At 51.3% G+C, this 12,564-nt stretch overlaps 13 non-coding genes across 13 annotated transcripts; 5 read left to right on the plus strand and 8 right to left on the minus strand.

Annotated features, from left to right (window-relative positions):
- The first annotated feature begins 181 nt into the window (after positions 1-181).
- On the plus strand, positions 182-253 carry TRNAD-GUC (transfer RNA aspartic acid (anticodon GUC)). The gene has a single exon. It is a non-coding gene; the product is annotated as a tRNA-Asp (tRNA).
- A 774-nt stretch (positions 254-1,027) lies between these two features.
- TRNAL-AAG (transfer RNA leucine (anticodon AAG)) lies at positions 1,028-1,109 on the minus strand. Its single transcript has one exon. It is a non-coding gene; the product is annotated as a tRNA-Leu (tRNA).
- A 540-nt stretch (positions 1,110-1,649) lies between these two features.
- On the plus strand, positions 1,650-1,721 carry TRNAD-GUC (transfer RNA aspartic acid (anticodon GUC)). The gene has a single exon. It is a non-coding gene; the product is annotated as a tRNA-Asp (tRNA).
- Positions 1,722-2,495: 774 nt separating this feature from the next.
- TRNAL-AAG (transfer RNA leucine (anticodon AAG)) lies at positions 2,496-2,577 on the minus strand. Its single transcript has one exon. It is a non-coding gene; the product is annotated as a tRNA-Leu (tRNA).
- A 540-nt stretch (positions 2,578-3,117) lies between these two features.
- TRNAD-GUC (transfer RNA aspartic acid (anticodon GUC)) lies at positions 3,118-3,189 on the plus strand. Its single transcript has one exon. It is a non-coding gene; the product is annotated as a tRNA-Asp (tRNA).
- Positions 3,190-3,963: 774 nt separating this feature from the next.
- TRNAL-AAG (transfer RNA leucine (anticodon AAG)) lies at positions 3,964-4,045 on the minus strand. Its single transcript has one exon. It is a non-coding gene; the product is annotated as a tRNA-Leu (tRNA).
- Positions 4,046-5,418: 1,373 nt separating this feature from the next.
- On the minus strand, positions 5,419-5,500 carry TRNAL-AAG (transfer RNA leucine (anticodon AAG)). The gene has a single exon. It is a non-coding gene; the product is annotated as a tRNA-Leu (tRNA).
- A 1,373-nt stretch (positions 5,501-6,873) lies between these two features.
- Positions 6,874-6,955, minus strand: TRNAL-AAG (transfer RNA leucine (anticodon AAG)). The gene has a single exon. It is a non-coding gene; the product is annotated as a tRNA-Leu (tRNA).
- A 540-nt stretch (positions 6,956-7,495) lies between these two features.
- Positions 7,496-7,567, plus strand: TRNAD-GUC (transfer RNA aspartic acid (anticodon GUC)). The gene has a single exon. It is a non-coding gene; the product is annotated as a tRNA-Asp (tRNA).
- Positions 7,568-8,341: 774 nt separating this feature from the next.
- On the minus strand, positions 8,342-8,423 carry TRNAL-AAG (transfer RNA leucine (anticodon AAG)). The gene has a single exon. It is a non-coding gene; the product is annotated as a tRNA-Leu (tRNA).
- A 540-nt stretch (positions 8,424-8,963) lies between these two features.
- On the plus strand, positions 8,964-9,035 carry TRNAD-GUC (transfer RNA aspartic acid (anticodon GUC)). The gene has a single exon. It is a non-coding gene; the product is annotated as a tRNA-Asp (tRNA).
- A 774-nt stretch (positions 9,036-9,809) lies between these two features.
- Positions 9,810-9,891, minus strand: TRNAL-AAG (transfer RNA leucine (anticodon AAG)). The gene has a single exon. It is a non-coding gene; the product is annotated as a tRNA-Leu (tRNA).
- Positions 9,892-11,277: 1,386 nt separating this feature from the next.
- On the minus strand, positions 11,278-11,359 carry TRNAL-AAG (transfer RNA leucine (anticodon AAG)). Its single transcript has one exon. It is a non-coding gene; the product is annotated as a tRNA-Leu (tRNA).
- Between the last annotated feature and the right edge of the window lie 1,205 nt (positions 11,360-12,564).

The following is a 12,564-nucleotide window of genomic DNA, read 5'->3' on the forward strand; positions in this document are numbered from 1 at the left end:
AAACATAGCCCGGAACTATCGCCTTAAACTGAGTTTTAAGCCTGGTGCCGATAAAAAGAAAGAAATTAGCCTTAGATCGGGCAAGCCGTTTGACGGGGGAAAATGAGACCCCCTAGGCCAGCTAGGTGGTCGCTGGATGCTGTGCAGACATCAGCAGCTGTTCATTTCATGCCCTCACGTCTCCTCGTTAGTATAGTGGTCAGTATCCCCGCCTGTCACGCGGGAGACCGGGGTTCAATTCCCCGACGGGGAGGTTAAACCTTTTCTGGATTTTTTTTAGTTCTTGACAAATATTCTTGAAGATTAGGCTGAGTCAAGTAGGGAATGGGTGCCAAGAACTGACTCTTTAAGAAAAAAGCACCGGCAACGCTAGTCATCGTACAATATTTGTGCACAATTGCTTACATTAGGCGGCCGGTCCACTTTATTGAGTCCCCCTCAGCACCATTTAGTGCTCCTGTTGTCTGCGAAGTCCAAATTGTAACCCTGAATCAGTTCCTCTTCTGACCCTTTGTATCATGTTACATGACGAGTAATGATCACCTGTTAGCTTTATCCCTAATTATAACTCTCACTCTTTCCCTGCATCTAACCCTAGCTCTAATCCCATCATTAACCTCGGTCCGGGCACACGCGTGAACCCTTACTCTCATCTCAGCCTCTCCTGGTGATACATCACACCTGGGATCGTTTGCTCCCTGTGGGCTGTGGGAAATTTGCTACCAGCACGCCCTGGAAGTGGGGCTCATTCCGCTGCAACGGGAGGTCTTCCCAGGACGCGTCACAGCTCAACGCAAGAGCTCCTGGGTTTCGAAGGCTCTTGCAGCAAGCCTTCACAAAGCAGCAGGGAGCGCCGTTCCAGATGGGAAACTTGAGACTGGATGTCCAGAAAAGCAAGACGTCAGAAGCGAAACCTTTTTCCTGCAGGGTGTGGCATACCATCCGCTTGCTCATTGCGACAGAGGTGGCACTAATGAAGGAAGAGGTCAACGTTACGTTCTTCTTTAAAATGCAAGGCCAGGAAAAGTGGCAGCGGTGGGATTTGAACCCACGCCTCCGAAGAGACTGGAGCCTTAATCCAGCGCCTTAGACCGCTCGGCCACGCTACCTCCCTGCTAGTCGCCGAAAGCGGAACTTGACCCGTTGCCCGGCCCGCTTTAGTGCTTTGCCTTTTCTCCTTGGAAAGTCTGGAGACAGGCAGTGGAAGGGCAGGCAAACTGTCAGGTGCGCAGAGGAGGGGAGACCATGAGGCAAGGTGGGAGATGGGGGCAAGAAGTGAGAAAAAAACTAATCGCAAGCTAGGGCAGGATTCGGAAAGTGAAGCCGAAAAGGGGCTTAGCATGCAGCCCAGGGGTTTCTTTGACTGTCCTAAGCCCACAGGGACTTTGCCGTCCTCAGCTCATGAGACTTGAGATGGGTAGCTTGATTTGCTGAGGAAATGCGGGATGACAGATTCAACTCTGGAGTCAAACATAGCCCGGAACTATCGCCTTAAACTGAGTTTTAAGCCTGGTGCCGATAAAAAGAAAGAAATTAGCCTTAGATCGGGCAAGCCGTTTGACGGGGGAAAATGAGACCCCCTAGGCCAGCTAGGTGGTCGCTGGATGCTGTGCAGACATCAGCAGCTGTTCATTTCATGCCCTCACGTCTCCTCGTTAGTATAGTGGTCAGTATCCCCGCCTGTCACGCGGGAGACCGGGGTTCAATTCCCCGACGGGGAGGTTAAACCTTTTCTGGATTTTTTTTAGTTCTTGACAAATATTCTTGAAGATTAGGCTGAGTCAAGTAGGGAATGGGTGCCAAGAACTGACTCTTTAAGAAAAAAGCACCGGCAACGCTAGTCATCGTACAATATTTGTGCACAATTGCTTACATTAGGCGGCCGGTCCACTTTATTGAGTCCCCCTCAGCACCATTTAGTGCTCCTGTTGTCTGCGAAGTCCAAATTGTAACCCTGAATCAGTTCCTCTTCTGACCCTTTGTATCATGTTACATGACGAGTAATGATCACCTGTTAGCTTTATCCCTAATTATAACTCTCACTCTTTCCCTGCATCTAACCCTAGCTCTAATCCCATCATTAACCTCGGTCCGGGCACACGCGTGAACCCTTACTCTCATCTCAGCCTCTCCTGGTGATACATCACACCTGGGATCGTTTGCTCCCTGTGGGCTGTGGGAAATTTGCTACCAGCACGCCCTGGAAGTGGGGCTCATTCCGCTGCAACGGGAGGTCTTCCCAGGACGCGTCACAGCTCAACGCAAGAGCTCCTGGGTTTCGAAGGCTCTTGCAGCAAGCCTTCACAAAGCAGCAGGGAGCGCCGTTCCAGATGGGAAACTTGAGACTGGATGTCCAGAAAAGCAAGACGTCAGAAGCGAAACCTTTTTCCTGCAGGGTGTGGCATACCATCCGCTTGCTCATTGCGACAGAGGTGGCACTAATGAAGGAAGAGGTCAACGTTACGTTCTTCTTTAAAATGCAAGGCCAGGAAAAGTGGCAGCGGTGGGATTTGAACCCACGCCTCCGAAGAGACTGGAGCCTTAATCCAGCGCCTTAGACCGCTCGGCCACGCTACCTCCCTGCTAGTCGCCGAAAGCGGAACTTGACCCGTTGCCCGGCCCGCTTTAGTGCTTTGCCTTTTCTCCTTGGAAAGTCTGGAGACAGGCAGTGGAAGGGCAGGCAAACTGTCAGGTGCGCAGAGGAGGGGAGACCATGAGGCAAGGTGGGAGATGGGGGCAAGAAGTGAGAAAAAAACTAATCGCAAGCTAGGGCAGGATTCGGAAAGTGAAGCCGAAAAGGGGCTTAGCATGCAGCCCAGGGGTTTCTTTGACTGTCCTAAGCCCACAGGGACTTTGCCGTCCTCAGCTCATGAGACTTGAGATGGGTAGCTTGATTTGCTGAGGAAATGCGGGATGACAGATTCAACTCTGGAGTCAAACATAGCCCGGAACTATCGCCTTAAACTGAGTTTTAAGCCTGGTGCCGATAAAAAGAAAGAAATTAGCCTTAGATCGGGCAAGCCGTTTGACGGGGGAAAATGAGACCCCCTAGGCCAGCTAGGTGGTCGCTGGATGCTGTGCAGACATCAGCAGCTGTTCATTTCATGCCCTCACGTCTCCTCGTTAGTATAGTGGTCAGTATCCCCGCCTGTCACGCGGGAGACCGGGGTTCAATTCCCCGACGGGGAGGTTAAACCTTTTCTGGATTTTTTTTAGTTCTTGACAAATATTCTTGAAGATTAGGCTGAGTCAAGTAGGGAATGGGTGCCAAGAACTGACTCTTTAAGAAAAAAGCACCGGCAACGCTAGTCATCGTACAATATTTGTGCACAATTGCTTACATTAGGCGGCCGGTCCACTTTATTGAGTCCCCCTCAGCACCATTTAGTGCTCCTGTTGTCTGCGAAGTCCAAATTGTAACCCTGAATCAGTTCCTCTTCTGACCCTTTGTATCATGTTACATGACGAGTAATGATCACCTGTTAGCTTTATCCCTAATTATAACTCTCACTCTTTCCCTGCATCTAACCCTAGCTCTAATCCCATCATTAACCTCGGTCCGGGCACACGCGTGAACCCTTACTCTCATCTCAGCCTCTCCTGGTGATACATCACACCTGGGATCGTTTGCTCCCTGTGGGCTGTGGGAAATTTGCTACCAGCACGCCCTGGAAGTGGGGCTCATTCCGCTGCAACGGGAGGTCTTCCCAGGACGCGTCACAGCTCAACGCAAGAGCTCCTGGGTTTCGAAGGCTCTTGCAGCAAGCCTTCACAAAGCAGCAGGGAGCGCCGTTCCAGATGGGAAACTTGAGACTGGATGTCCAGAAAAGCAAGACGTCAGAAGCGAAACCTTTTTCCTGCAGGGTGTGGCATACCATCCGCTTGCTCATTGCGACAGAGGTGGCACTAATGAAGGAAGAGGTCAACGTTACGTTCTTCTTTAAAATGCAAGGCCAGGAAAAGTGGCAGCGGTGGGATTTGAACCCACGCCTCCGAAGAGACTGGAGCCTTAATCCAGCGCCTTAGACCGCTCGGCCACGCTACCTCCCTGCTAGTCGCCGAAAGCGGAACTTGACCCGTTGCCCGGCCCGCTTTAGTGCTTTGCCTTTTCTCCTTGGAAAGTCTGGAGACAGGCAGTGGAAGGGCAGGCAAACTGTCAGGTGCGCAGAGGAGGGGAGACCATGAGGCAAGGTGGGAGATGGGGGCAAGAAGTGAGAAAAAAACTAATCGCAAGCTAGGGCAGGATTCGGAAAGTGAAGCCGAAAAGGGGCTTAGCATGCAGCCCAGGGGTTTCTTTGACTGTCCTAAGCCCACAGGGACTTTGCCGTCCTCAGCTCATGAGACTTGAGATGGGTAGCTTGATTTGCTGAGGAAATGCGGGATGACAGATTCAACTCTGGAGTCAAACATAGCCCGGAACTATCGCCTTAAACTGAGTTTTAAGCCTGGTGCCGATAAAAAGAAAGAAATTAGCCTTAGATCGGGCAAGCCGTTTGACGGGGGAAAATGAGACCCCCTAGGCCAGCTAGGTGGTCGCTGGATGCTGTGCAGACATCAGCAGCTGTTCATTTCATGCCCTCACGTCTCCTCGTTAGTATAGTGGTCAGTATCCCCGCCTGTCACGCGGGAGACCGCGACGGGGAGGTTAAACCTTTTCTGGATTTTTTTTAGTTCTTGACAAATATTCTTGAAGATTAGGCTGAGTCAAGTAGGGAATGGGTGCCAAGAACTGACTCTTTAAGAAAAAAGCACCGGCAACGCTAGTCATCGTACAATATTTGTGCACAATTGCTTACATTAGGCGGCCGGTCCACTTTATTGAGTCCCCCTCAGCACCATTTAGTGCTCCTGTTGTCTGCGAAGTCCAAATTGTAACCCTGAATCAGTTCCTCTTCTGACCCTTTGTATCATGTTACATGACGAGTAATGATCACCTGTTAGCTTTATCCCTAATTATAACTCTCACTCTTTCCCTGCATCTAACCCTAGCTCTAATCCCATCATTAACCTCGGTCCGGGCACACGCGTGAACCCTTACTCTCATCTCAGCCTCTCCTGGTGATACATCACACCTGGGATCGTTTGCTCCCTGTGGGCTGTGGGAAATTTGCTACCAGCACGCCCTGGAAGTGGGGCTCATTCCGCTGCAACGGGAGGTCTTCCCAGGACGCGTCACAGCTCAACGCAAGAGCTCCTGGGTTTCGAAGGCTCTTGCAGCAAGCCTTCACAAAGCAGCAGGGAGCGCCGTTCCAGATGGGAAACTTGAGACTGGATGTCCAGAAAAGCAAGACGTCAGAAGCGAAACCTTTTTCCTGCAGGGTGTGGCATACCATCCGCTTGCTCATTGCGACAGAGGTGGCACTAATGAAGGAAGAGGTCAACGTTACGTTCTTCTTTAAAATGCAAGGCCAGGAAAAGTGGCAGCGGTGGGATTTGAACCCACGCCTCCGAAGAGACTGGAGCCTTAATCCAGCGCCTTAGACCGCTCGGCCACGCTACCTCCCTGCTAGTCGCCGAAAGCGGAACTTGACCCGTTGCCCGGCCCGCTTTAGTGCTTTGCCTTTTCTCCTTGGAAAGTCTGGAGACAGGCAGTGGAAGGGCAGGCAAACTGTCAGGTGCGCAGAGGAGGGGAGACCATGAGGCAAGGTGGGAGATGGGGGCAAGAAGTGAGAAAAAAACTAATCGCAAGCTAGGGCAGGATTCGGAAAGTGAAGCCGAAAAGGGGCTTAGCATGCAGCCCAGGGGTTTCTTTGACTGTCCTAAGCCCACAGGGACTTTGCCGTCCTCAGCTCATGAGACTTGAGATGGGTAGCTTGATTTGCTGAGGAAATGCGGGATGACAGATTCAACTCTGGAGTCAAACATAGCCCGGAACTATCGCCTTAAACTGAGTTTTAAGCCTGGTGCCGATAAAAAGAAAGAAATTAGCCTTAGATCGGGCAAGCCGTTTGACGGGGGAAAATGAGACCCCCTAGGCCAGCTAGGTGGTCGCTGGATGCTGTGCAGACATCAGCAGCTGTTCATTTCATGCCCTCACGTCTCCTCGTTAGTATAGTGGTCAGTATCCCCGCCTGTCACGCGGGAGACCGCGACGGGGAGGTTAAACCTTTTCTGGATTTTTTTTAGTTCTTGACAAATATTCTTGAAGATTAGGCTGAGTCAAGTAGGGAATGGGTGCCAAGAACTGACTCTTTAAGAAAAAAGCACCGGCAACGCTAGTCATCGTACAATATTTGTGCACAATTGCTTACATTAGGCGGCCGGTCCACTTTATTGAGTCCCCCTCAGCACCATTTAGTGCTCCTGTTGTCTGCGAAGTCCAAATTGTAACCCTGAATCAGTTCCTCTTCTGACCCTTTGTATCATGTTACATGACGAGTAATGATCACCTGTTAGCTTTATCCCTAATTATAACTCTCACTCTTTCCCTGCATCTAACCCTAGCTCTAATCCCATCATTAACCTCGGTCCGGGCACACGCGTGAACCCTTACTCTCATCTCAGCCTCTCCTGGTGATACATCACACCTGGGATCGTTTGCTCCCTGTGGGCTGTGGGAAATTTGCTACCAGCACGCCCTGGAAGTGGGGCTCATTCCGCTGCAACGGGAGGTCTTCCCAGGACGCGTCACAGCTCAACGCAAGAGCTCCTGGGTTTCGAAGGCTCTTGCAGCAAGCCTTCACAAAGCAGCAGGGAGCGCCATTCCAGATGGGAAACTTGAGACTGGATGTCCAGAAAAGCAAGACGTCAGAAGCGAAACCTTTTTCCTGCAGGGTGTGGCATACCATCCGCTTGCTCATTGCGACAGAGGTGGCACTAATGAAGGAAGAGGTCAACGTTACGTTCTTCTTTAAAATGCAAGGCCAGGAAAAGTGGCAGCGGTGGGATTTGAACCCACGCCTCCGAAGAGACTGGAGCCTTAATCCAGCGCCTTAGACCGCTCGGCCACGCTACCTCCCTGCTAGTCGCCGAAAGCGGAACTTGACCCGTTGCCCGGCCCGCTTTAGTGCTTTGCCTTTTCTCCTTGGAAAGTCTGGAGACAGGCAGTGGAAGGGCAGGCAAACTGTCAGGTGCGCAGAGGAGGGGAGACCATGAGGCAAGGTGGGAGATGGGGGCAAGAAGTGAGAAAAAAACTAATCGCAAGCTAGGGCAGGATTCGGAAAGTGAAGCCGAAAAGGGGCTTAGCATGCAGCCCAGGGGTTTCTTTGACTGTCCTAAGCCCACAGGGACTTTGCCGTCCTCAGCTCATGAGACTTGAGATGGGTAGCTTGATTTGCTGAGGAAATGCGGGATGACAGATTCAACTCTGGAGTCAAACATAGCCCGGAACTATCGCCTTAAACTGAGTTTTAAGCCTGGTGCCGATAAAAAGAAAGAAATTAGCCTTAGATCGGGCAAGCCGTTTGACGGGGGAAAATGAGACCCCCTAGGCCAGCTAGGTGGTCGCTGGATGCTGTGCAGACATCAGCAGCTGTTCATTTCATGCCCTCACGTCTCCTCGTTAGTATAGTGGTCAGTATCCCCGCCTGTCACGCGGGAGACCGGGGTTCAATTCCCCGACGGGGAGGTTAAACCTTTTCTGGATTTTTTTTAGTTCTTGACAAATATTCTTGAAGATTAGGCTGAGTCAAGTAGGGAATGGGTGCCAAGAACTGACTCTTTAAGAAAAAAGCACCGGCAACGCTAGTCATCGTACAATATTTGTGCACAATTGCTTACATTAGGCGGCCGGTCCACTTTATTGAGTCCCCCTCAGCACCATTTAGTGCTCCTGTTGTCTGCGAAGTCCAAATTGTAACCCTGAATCAGTTCCTCTTCTGACCCTTTGTATCATGTTACATGACGAGTAATGATCACCTGTTAGCTTTATCCCTAATTATAACTCTCACTCTTTCCCTGCATCTAACCCTAGCTCTAATCCCATCATTAACCTCGGTCCGGGCACACGCGTGAACCCCTACTCTCATCTCAGCCTCTCCTGGTGATACATCACACCTGGGATCGTTTGCTCCCTGTGGGCTGTGGGAAATTTGCTACCAGCACGCCCTGGAAGTGGGGCTCATTCCGCTGCAACGGGAGGTCTTCCCAGGACGCGTCACAGCTCAACGCAAGAGCTCCTGGGTTTCGAAGGCTCTTGCAGCAAGCCTTCACAAAGCAGCAGGGAGCGCCGTTCCAGATGGGAAACTTGAGACTGGATGTCCAGAAAAGCAAGACGTCAGAAGCGAAACCTTTTTCCTGCAGGGTGTGGCATACCATCCGCTTGCTCATTGCGACAGAGGTGGCACTAATGAAGGAAGAGGTCAACGTTACGTTCTTCTTTAAAATGCAAGGCCAGGAAAAGTGGCAGCGGTGGGATTTGAACCCACGCCTCCGAAGAGACTGGAGCCTTAATCCAGCGCCTTAGACCGCTCGGCCACGCTACCTCCCTGCTAGTCGCCGAAAGCGGAACTTGACCCGTTGCCCGGCCCGCTTTAGTGCTTTGCCTTTTCTCCTTGGAAAGTCTGGAGACAGGCAGTGGAAGGGCAGGCAAACTGTCAGGTGCGCAGAGGAGGGGAGACCATGAGGCAAGGTGGGAGATGGGGGCAAGAAGTGAGAAAAAAACTAATCGCAAGCTAGGGCAGGATTCGGAAAGTGAAGCCGAAAAGGGGCTTAGCATGCAGCCCAGGGGTTTCTTTGACTGTCCTAAGCCCACAGGGACTTTGCCGTCCTCAGCTCATGAGACTTGAGATGGGTAGCTTGATTTGCTGAGGAAATGCGGGATGACAGATTCAACTCTGGAGTCAAACATAGCCCGGAACTATCGCCTTAAACTGAGTTTTAAGCCTGGTGCCGATAAAAAGAAAGAAATTAGCCTTAGATCGGGCAAGCCGTTTGACGGGGGAAAATGAGACCCCCTAGGCCAGCTAGGTGGTCGCTGGATGCTGTGCAGACATCAGCAGCTGTTCATTTCATGCCCTCACGTCTCCTCGTTAGTATAGTGGTCAGTATCCCCGCCTGTCACGCGGGAGACCGGGGTTCAATTCCCCGACGGGGAGGTTAAACCTTTTCTGGATTTTTTTTAGTTCTTGACAAATATTCTTGAAGATTAGGCTGAGTCAAGTAGGGAATGGGTGCCAAGAACTGACTCTTTAAGAAAAAAGCACCGGCAACGCTAGTCATCGTACAATATTTGTGCACAATTGCTTACATTAGGCGGCCGGTCCACTTTATTGAGTCCCCCTCAGCACCATTTAGTGCTCCTGTTGTCTGCGAAGTCCAAATTGTAACCCTGAATCAGTTCCTCTTCTGACCCTTTGTATCATGTTACATGACGAGTAATGATCACCTGTTAGCTTTATCCCTAATTATAACTCTCACTCTTTCCCTGCATCTAACCCTAGCTCTAATCCCATCATTAACCTCGGTCCGGGCACACGCGTGAACCCTTACTCTCATCTCAGCCTCTCCTGGTGATACATCACACCTGGGATCGTTTGCTCCCTGTGGGCTGTGGGAAATTTGCTACCAGCACGCCCTGGAAGTGGGGCTCATTCCGCTGCAACGGGAGGTCTTCCCAGGACGCGTCACAGCTCAACGCAAGAGCTCCTGGGTTTCGAAGGCTCTTGCAGCAAGCCTTCACAAAGCAGCAGGGAGCGCCGTTCCAGATGGGAAACTTGAGACTGGATGTCCAGAAAAGCAAGACGTCAGAAGCGAAACCTTTTTCCTGCAGGGTGTGGCATACCATCCGCTTGCTCATTGCGACAGAGGTGGCACTAATGAAGGAAGAGGTCAACGTTACGTTCTTCTTTAAAATGCAAGGCCAGGAAAAGTGGCAGCGGTGGGATTTGAACCCACGCCTCCGAAGAGACTGGAGCCTTAATCCAGCGCCTTAGACCGCTCGGCCACGCTACCTCCCTGCTAGTCGCCGAAAGCGGAACTTGACCCGTTGCCCGGCCCGCTTTAGTGCTTTGCCTTTTCTCCTTGGAAAGTCTGGAGACAGGCAGTGGAAGGGCAGGCAAACTGTCAGGTGCGCAGAGGAGGGGAGACCATGAGGCAAGGTGGGAGATGGGGGCAAGAAGTGAGAAAAAAACTAATCGCAAGCTAGGGCAGGATTCGGAAAGTGAAGCCGAAAAGGGGCTTAGCATGCAGCCCAGGGGTTTCTTTGACTGTCCTAAGCCCACAGGGACTTTGCCGTCCTCAGCTCATGAGACTTGAGATGGGTAGCTTGATTTGCTGAGGAAATGCGGGATGACAGATTCAACTCTGGAGTCAAACATAGCCCGGAACTATCGCCTTAAACTGAGTTTTAAGCCTGGTGCCGATAAAAAGAAAGAAATTAGCCTTAGATCGGGCAAGCCGTTTGACGGGGGAAAATGAGACCCCCTAGGCCAGCTAGGTGGTCGCTGGATGCTGTGCAGACATCAGCAGCTGTTCATTTCATGCCCTCACGTCTCCTCGTTAGTATAGTGGTCAGTATCCCCGCCTGTCACGTGGGAGACCGGGGTTCAATTCCCCGACGGGGAGGTTAAACCTTTTCTGGATTTTTTTTAGTTCTTGACAAATATTCTTGAAGATTAGGCTGAGTCAAGTAGGGAATGGGTGCCAAGAACTGACTCTTTAAGAAAAAAGCACCGGCAACGCTAGTCATCGTACAATATTTGTGCACAATTGCTTACATTAGGCGGCCGGTCCACTTTATTGAGTCCCCCTCAGCACCATTTAGTGCTCCTGTTGTCTGCGAAGTCCAAATTGTAACCCTGAATCAGTTCCTCTTCTGACCCTTTGTATCATGTTACATGACGAGTAATGATCACCTGTTAGCTTTATCCCTAATTATAACTCTCACTCTTTCCCTGCATCTAACCCTAGCTCTAATCCCATCATTAACCTCGGTCCGGGCACACGCGTGAACCCTTACTCTCATCTCAGCCTCTCCTGGTGATACATCACACCTGGGATCGTTTGCTCCCTGTGGGCTGTGGGAAATTTGCTACCAGCACGCCCTGGAAGTGGGGCTCATTCCGCTGCAACGGGAGGTCTTCCCAGGACGCGTCACAGCTCAACGCAAGAGCTCCTGGGTTTCGAAGGCTCTTGCAGCAAGCCTTCACAAAGCAGCAGGGAGCGCCGTTCCAGATGGGAAACTTGAGACTGGATGTCCAGAAAAGCAAGACGTCAGAAGCGAAACCTTTTTCCTGCAGGGTGTGGCATACCATCCGCTTGCTCATTGCGACAGAGGTGGCACTAATGAAGGAAGAGGTCAACGTTACGTTCTTCTTTAAAATGCAAGGCCAGGAAAAGTGGCAGCGGTGGGATTTGAACCCACGCCTCCGAAGAGACTGGAGCCTTAATCCAGCGCCTTAGACCGCTCGGCCACGCTACCTCCCTGCTAGTCGCCGAAAGCGGAACTTGACCCGTTGCCCGGCCCGCTTTAGTGCTTTGCCTTTTCTCCTTGGAAAGTCTGGAGACAGGCAGTGGAAGGGCAGGCAAACTGTCAGGTGCGCAGAGGAGGGGAGACCATGAGGCAAGGTGGGAGATGGGGGCAAGAAGTGAGAAAAAAACTAATCGCAAGCTAGGGCAGGATTCGGAAAGTGAAGCCGAAAAGGGGCTTAGCATGCAGCCCAGGGGTTTCTTTGACTGTCCTAAGCCCACAGGGACTTTGCCGTCCTCAGCTCATGAGACTTGAGATGGGTAGCTTGATTTGCTGAGGAAATGCGGGATGACAGATTCAACTCTGGAGTCAAACATAGCCCGGAACTATCGCCTTAAACTGAGTTTTAAGCCTGGTGCCGATAAAAAGAAAGAAATTAGCCTTAGATCGGGCAAGCCGTTTGACGGGGGAAAATGAGACCCCCTAGGCCAGCTAGGTGGTCGCTGGATGCTGTGCAGACATCAGCAGCTGTTCATTTCATGCCCTCACGTCTCCTCGTTAGTATAGTGGTCAGTATCCCCGCCTGTCACGCGGGAGACCGCGACGGGGAGGTTAAACCTTTTCTGGATTTTTTTTAGTTCTTGACAAATATTCTTGAAGATTAGGCTGAGTCAAGTAGGGAATGGGTGCCAAGAACTGACTCTTTAAGAAAAAAGCACCGGCAACGCTAGTCATCGTACAATATTTGTGCACAATTGCTTACATTAGGCGGCCGGTCCACTTTATTGAGTCCCCCTCAGCACCATTTAGTGCTCCTGTTGTCTGCGAAGTCCAAATTGTAACCCTGAATCAGTTCCTCTTCTGACCCTTTGTATCATGTTACATGACGAGTAATGATCACCTGTTAGCTTTATCCCTAATTATAACTCTCACTCTTTCCCTGCATCTAACCCTAGCTCTAATCCCATCATTAACCTCGGTCCGGGCACACGCGTGAACCCTTACTCTCATCTCAGCCTCTCCTGGTGATACATCACACCTGGGATCGTTTGCTCCCTGTGGGCTGTGGGAAATTTGCTACCAGCACGCCCTGGAAGTGGGGCTCATTCCGCTGCAACGGGAGGTCTTCCCAGGACGCGTCACAGCTCAACGCAAGAGCTCCTGGGTTTCGAAGGCTCTTGCAGCAAGCCTTCACAAAGCAGCAGGGAGCGCCGTTC

Source organism: Ambystoma mexicanum, unplaced genomic scaffold (genome assembly GCF_040938575.1).
Source record: "Ambystoma mexicanum isolate Mex_15411 unplaced genomic scaffold, UKY_AmexF1_1 Mex_scaf20, whole genome shotgun sequence".
Lineage (NCBI taxonomy): Eukaryota > Metazoa > Chordata > Amphibia > Caudata > Ambystomatidae > Ambystoma > Ambystoma mexicanum.